Genomic DNA, 7,267 nt, shown 5'->3' on the forward strand with positions numbered 1-7,267 from the left:
TAACGTTCTTTGGGCCTCAGTCTCCTAGCTGACTTGGATTCAGAGATTCTGACATAGATTCTCCAGGCTCTTCCAGGTACTTAAAAGTGAACCCTTGTGCTATTTTAAGTTTTTTTCAGAAGAGAAAATATGTGTTTATACAGGATAATATAGCTGGGCTGACAGGTCTCTTGTTTGGGGCTGGAGTAACAAGTCTCCAGGTCTTCTCCTTGTCCCAGCTGGCAGTCCTCTGCGTGTCTATAATGAATAAAAACTGTGAAAACAAATTAAGTATTACTTAATACTTGCAGTATTTTTGGAAGGCAAGAGCCTTCAACCTGCCGGACCAGTGGCATTGCTGATCTCTCAGCTCCCTTCCAGTTCTAACACATCTCAAAGTGAAGCTATTGACAGGACCTGGCCTGGTTTTAAAACCCCTCAAATGTAGGCCTCCTGGGGTCTGGCTGTTATTTGCAAGGCTGGCTTATCCTATTAGCAAAATCAGCAGAGGTAGCGACTTTCCAACCCCTTCTGCCGTCCCTGTGACAAACCCTCACTGCTCTGGGCCTCCCCCTGCCTAATTTCTCACCACTTGAGCAGTGGAGGAGTTCCCTGCCATTGATTGCCTCTTACCACCAGTAATTATTTTCCCAGCGTCACCCCCTTGTAAATATTATTTAATATTCCCAGGGCACTGTGACATGTTGGTCTCTCCAGCTAATCAGACTTTGGCTTGACCGAGAATCCATCCCCTGCTGAAACGGGGGCTGAAAATGCAGAATGAACACAGTGGACAAAGCCAACACTGAGTCACAGCTGCCAGACTGAAGGCAGAACAGAGTGGGGCCGCTCACCTGGACTAACTGGCAATCCTGTGAGGCTGTGTGGTCCCGTGAATCTACAGAAGCCTCTTGCCTTCACCTGCAGAGCACGGTGCTTCCTCACGTTAGAGTTCATGGTATCTGGCTCCGGCAAGCTTTGTTTCCTTCTATCTCTGGAGTGTCAAAGGTCTCCTGTGCTGCCCATTCTCCCCCTAACCCTGGACTCCTGCCGTGTCCCGGCCTCCCTGCTGCGAATTGGGATGAAAGGCAGAAATAACGTCAGCTGCTCACTGCTGCGGTGGGGAGGGCAGCCCATGATCTTAAATCTAGTGTCCGGCCCTCCCCCATCTGCCAGGCCTCACACATAACCTGTTTTGCCAGGTGCTCTGGATCTGGTGCTCACCCCTGTGAACTCACTAGATTTCTCTGGAAAACGGGGATCCTGAAGGTTGTCTTGCTGTTTGTTAAACTGCTTGGTGAGAGGAAGGTGGAAGGAGGGAGCTACCCACTGGAGTTGTCCAGGGTCAGATGGTCACTGTGAGAGAATGGAACAGGTCCCTCTTCCTTGGATCTCTGTCTTGCTTCTTCCCTCCCAAAATATCTCCATTTTTCCTCTGTCCACCCCCAAAAATGTGTTACTTGACTTCATTCTGGGCTCTACACTTCCAAGGGGATCCTGACAGGCAGGGGTATACCTTGAGGAGAGTGAGCATGGCGTGAAGAGCAGGGGGAGAGAAATGCGGGACAGTAGAGCAGCTAAGAGCTGTTTCAAAGAGAAGGTCTCCGCATGAGCTCTGAGTACCAACTTAAGACCCGTGGGAGAAGTTACAGGGAGGCCTACATCAGCTTCTTCAGCCAGCCCATACTTGTGTCAGGCACCGCCTCCTGCCCCTGTGGAGCTTCTGTCCTAGTGAGGGGAGCCAGATAATCAACATAATTAGTAGATTACAGAGTTTGTTAGCTGGATAAATGCTCTGGAAAAAAGTAGAGCAGGATAAGGGAAATCAAGAATTCTAGTAGAGTGAGGGGAAGATGGTGTTGTTAGGTGCCATCAAGTCAATTCCGACTCGTAGTGACCCCTTTTGTAACAACAAAGTATTGCTGGGTCCTGCATCATCCTCACAGCAGCAGGTATGTTTGAGCCCATTGTTGCAGCCACCGTGTCAGTCTATCTCGTTGAGGGTCTTATTCTTTTTCACTGACCCTCTACTTTACCAAGCATGATGTCCTTCTTCAGGGATTGGTCCCTTCTGATAGCATATCCCAAGTAAGGAAGACAAAGTCTAGCCATCCTCGCTTCTAAAGAGATTTGAAGGAGATGAGCAAGTGAACCATGAGTGTATCTGGGAGAAGAGTGTTCCAGACAGAGCCTTCCAAACAGAGTGAACAAAGAGTGCAGAGGCCCTCAGGCAGAACCATGTCCAATGTGTTGAAGGAACCAGGAGGTCAGTATGGCAGGAGTGGAGTGATCAAAGGAGACAACAGAAGAGGAAACCAGAGAGGTTAGAGAGGGACCAGAATGTTTAGGTTTTATGGACATTTTAAGAGCTTTTCATTTCACTTTTCATGAAATGGGAACCCACTAGAGGGTTTTAAGCAGAGAAGTGACACCATCAGACTTGTTTTAACATGATCACTCTGGTTGCTGTGTTTGATGTAGACCATAGGGGGGCAGGAGTGGAAGCAGGAGGACAAAAGAGACTAGTGCAAGAATCCAGGTGAGAAATGATGGTGACTCAGATCAGAATAGTATCAGGTGTGCATGCTGGGGCTGTCTTCATGATTCAGGTGAGGGATGGACTGGATGCCTTTCAAGGGTCCTGCTATCCTGATAATCTCCACATCTCTGAAGTATCAGAATCTGGGAAGAGTACCAACTCACTGGGTTCCCCTTCTCCCCCAGGAGTCCCTTCTTTATTGTCAGGATATCTGTCAATCCTTCCTAGTCTCAAATGTCCATGGTACACTTGGTGTCATGGATTGAATTGTGTCCCCCCAAAATATCTGTCAACTTGACTAGGTCATGATTCCCTTGTATGATGTACAATTTTCTACCATTTTATCTTCTGACATTATTTCCTTAGCTGTAAATCCTATCACTATGATATAATAAGATGGATTAGTGTGAGTTATATTGATGAGGTCTTCAAGATTAGGTAGTATCTTAAGCCAATCTCTTTTGAGAGAGGAGCGAGCAGAGAGACGTGGGGACCTCACACTACCAAGAAAGCAGCACCGGGAGCAGAGCACGTCCTTTGGACCTGATGTTCCTGTGCTGAGATGCTCCCAGACCAAGGGAAGACTGATGACAAGGACCTTCCTCCAGAGCCAGCAGAGAGAGAGAAGGCCTTCCCCTGGAGCCAGCGCCGTGAATTCAGACTTCTAGCCTACTGGACTGTGAGAGAATAAACTTCTGTTTGTTAAAGCCATCCACTTGTGGTATTTCTCATATAGCAGCACTAGATGGCTAAGACACTTGGGTAGGAGGAGCAATCAGCAGGGGTTTATGAGGGTTGTCGCAGGAATTCTGGGTAATGGATTGGTGATGGGGACTTGAGATGGGTCTATTGAGAAGCTGTTGGGTAAGTTAGTGGCCCACTGAGAGATTGCAGTCAAATTTCAACACCTGTGTGGATATGAGAGTCAAGGGCATGTGAAGCCTCTGTTGGCTACTAATTTTTCTTGGTCAGGGATCATTCATGCACCCCCTTCCACCGTGGAATTTTAGGGGAGGTTTCTGTGGTATGTTTTGAGTGAAGAAGGCTACCCCATTGCTCATTTCCCTTTTGGAAATTGTCTATATCTTTCGTCCATTTTTCTGTTGAGGTCTTCATGGGTTTGCTTGTTTTTCTAATATGCATTTATTGTGGGGGGGGTGGAAACTGTTGCCATCAAGTCAATTCTGACTCCTGGCCTCCCCATGTATGTCCAGGTAGAACTATGCTCCACAGAATTTTCAGATTTTTTCAAAAGTAGATCACCAGGCCTCTCTTCCAAGGTGCTTCTGGGGGGACTCGAACCTCCGACCTTTCAGTTAGTACCTGAGTGCATTAACTGTTTGCACCACCCACACCCAAGGACTCCTTGCATTTATCTTACCAATATCCTAATATTACAAATATTTCCCCTGTTTGCCCCTTGCCTTTTAAGATGTTTGGAATGTGTGGTTTACTCGGTTAAGGTATCCAGTATGTCTAGCTTTTTTTTTTAATTGACTTTTCCATTGCTTTAATGCTTAAAAGTCCATCCTATCTCAAGATGAAACATAGATTAACCTACTTTTTGTTCTAGGTTTCCGCAGTGTTATTAATTTTTATTTTGCCACAGTCAAAACCATGTTTCCTTATTCCCACTTAATCCCGCTCCACTCCTACCTTTTGTGCCTCACATCTGTTCCCTGTTTCTCTCAACAAATTTTAAGTGCTAACATACTGCATCACGCCTCCGTCCTTGTCCTTTCCTCAGCCACCGGTGGCTTCTCACAAGCCTTCCTAATCCCCGTTTGCCACCAGAATCCTATGCACACAGCTGGCCCTTGCTACCACTCTCTGGGGCTAGGACCATTTCCTCATGATTCTGAATCCTTCATGCTCCAAGCACGGGGCTAAGTGTGTAAATATTTTGACTTGAAGATGCCCCCTTCTTGTCTGAGAAGGCTCTGCCTCTGCACAAAAGGGCTCCTAGACTGGCCAGTGGTAGCTGTTAATTTAGACTATTCATCTGACACCTGACCTCCTTTGCTATGAGGAAGACTTTTTCTGCTTCCTGTCATCTTTGGTAGGAGTGCCAATCACATCTCCTTACCCCATCCTTCCACCCACAGGGATAGATAATGTGACTGCAGCTAGGCCAACTGGCATCTTCCAGGGGTACTTCTGATAGACCTAGTACAGAAGGATATGGCTTGCTTTTGGAGTTATGGCGGGGGAAGATTCTCAGTTGGATCTAGTAAGGCTCATCATTCCTCATCATAAAGAAGCCCTTATACCAGAGATGGGGATGAGGCTAATACAGAAGGAAGTTGAGCTGGAGATGAGAGCAAGAGAGAGCCAACAGCATCACTGGAGCCTCTGGATCCAGCCCTGTCTGTAGCCCACAATCTCTGGGCTTGCTCCTACATGAACTAATACAGTACCTTTTAATTTAAGCCCCTTGAGGCAGGTTTTCTGCCACTGCAGCCAAAAGAGTCCTAATTAATTCACTCCTGCATTGTGAGGCTTTGGCCTTTATTATCTGCAAAACTCCTAAGATGTTGGAGTTGAAAGGGCTCTTAGAGACCACCGTCCTATGCTCTCATCCTAGAGTTAGGGAAACTAAGATCCCAGGAGGGAGAATAACTCATCCAAGGTCACATGATGATTTGTTTCCTGCCCAAAGGGAAAAAGAGCCTGAATTCACTGGCCAGCAGCCTAGACAGTTCTTTGGGCCTTGCGAATGGCATAGGAGCTCTTAGTGGCTATTGATCTATTGTTTTGGATGCATTACCCAGACAGGATTGGCACCACCACGCAAGAGAGCATGTATGCAGCCAAAGGAGAGTACCAGGGCCAGAGCAGGGCAGTGAGCGCTGCTATTGCTGCTGCTCTTGACTTCTCAGTCCCAGTCATGGGCAGGATGGTGGCGTAAAGACCGTGGCCAGCATGTACTGAATACTTACTATGTGCCAGGCATTCGCTCTTTGAAGACTTGCAGCATCCCTATGAAGTAGGCACTATGGGAATCCCTATTTGACCAGTGAGGAAACAGGCCCAGAGAAGTTACGGAACTTTCCAGTGGCACAGTGTGACTTGAGCCCCAAGGTCTTCACTTACACCAGGGGAAGCACATGGGGATGCCAGCCAGGGTCAGGCAGTCACACAGTGCGTGGAGAGTCTCCGCGGACGAGGAGAGGGCAGTGCTGCTCCCAGATTGAGCCAATTCAAGGCCAAACTTGTCAGAGCTTTCAGTTTTTCAAGAGAAGCCAGAAATCTGGATTTTAAGTGAAACTTCTCTATTTTTAAATGTTGGCAACAAATTCAGATTAAAAAAAAAAAACAACACTGTGCAAGCCAACCAAAAACACATTTGCAAGCCAGTGGATTGCAAATTTTGTGCTTTACTACATTCTTTCTGAGGGTGCAGGAAGACATTCTAATCTCTGGGTACCTCTGTCCATCCCCTGGCAGGAGAATTGACCTCTTCAAGGTCGGATGCTGTAGGATACCAACACGGCCTGGCCTCCTCACCCATGCATTCGCGAGTGTGCCTCAAATGCGAGACAACTCCAAGAGCTTGGGCAGAGTGGAGGCTTACATGGGAGTGCTCAAAAAGCAGAGGAAGGCTTATTATCCCATTTTGCAGGTGAAGACATCGAGACGAAGTGAAGCAATATAAACAGCTCCAGACCCCACGGTAACTCATTGAAAGAGCTGCTGGGACTAGATCCTAAGTCTTTTCTGAGCCTATTATGGACTGAGTTGTGTACCCCAAAAAGATATGTTGAAATAGGGTCTTTGAAGATTTATCAGTTAACACGGATCCTAATCCAATCTGAGTATCTCCTTATAAAAGAGAAGAGATACAGACACAGGGAAGAAGGCCATGTGACAATATATCTACAAGCCAAGGAGCAGCCAAGAAAGGCCTGGGGCTCCCAGAAGCTGGAAGAGATCTTAGAGCCTTTGGAGAGAACATGGCCCTGCCGACACCCCCAATTCAGACTCCTAGCCTTGGGAACTGTGAGATAATAAATTTCTGTTCTTTTTTTTTTAAATTGTACTTTAGATGAAGGTTTACAGAACAAACTAGTTTCTCATTAAACAGTTGGTACACACATTGTTATATGACATTGGTTAACAACCCCACAGCACAGCAACACTCTCCCTTCTCAACCCTGGGTTCCCTATTACTAGCTTTCCTGTTCTCTCCTGCCTTTCAGTCCCTGCCCCAGGGCTGGTGCACCTCTTTAGTCTTGTTTTGTTCCATGTCTTCAATATTTGGCTGAAGGGTGAACCTCAGGAGTGACCTCATTACTGAGCTGAGAGGGTGTCTGGGGCCATACTCTCAGAGTTTCTCCAGTCTCTGTCAGGGCAGCAAGTCTGGTCTTTTCTTTTTGAGTTAGAATTTTGTTCTACATTTTTCACCAGCTCTGTCTGGGACCCTCTATTGTAATCCCTGTCAGACCAGTCAGTGGTGGTAGCCTAGCACCATCTTGTTGTTCTGGACTCAGTCTGGTGGAGGCCATGATAGATGGGGTCCATTAGTCCCTTGGACTAATCTTTCCCTTGTATCTTTAGTTTTCTTCATTCTTCCTTGCTCCCAAAGGGGTGATACCAGTGGAGTATCCTAGATGACTGCTCACAGGCTTTTAAGACCCCAGACTCTACTCACCAAAGTAGAATGTAGAACATATTCTTTATAAACTATGTTTTTTTTTAGTAATTTTTATTGTACCTTAAGTGAAAGTTTACAAGTCAAGTCAGTCTCTC

The sequence above is a fragment of the Loxodonta africana genome, chromosome 24 (genome assembly GCF_030014295.1).
Source record: "Loxodonta africana isolate mLoxAfr1 chromosome 24, mLoxAfr1.hap2, whole genome shotgun sequence".
In the NCBI taxonomy this organism is placed as follows: Eukaryota; Metazoa; Chordata; class Mammalia; order Proboscidea; family Elephantidae; genus Loxodonta; species Loxodonta africana.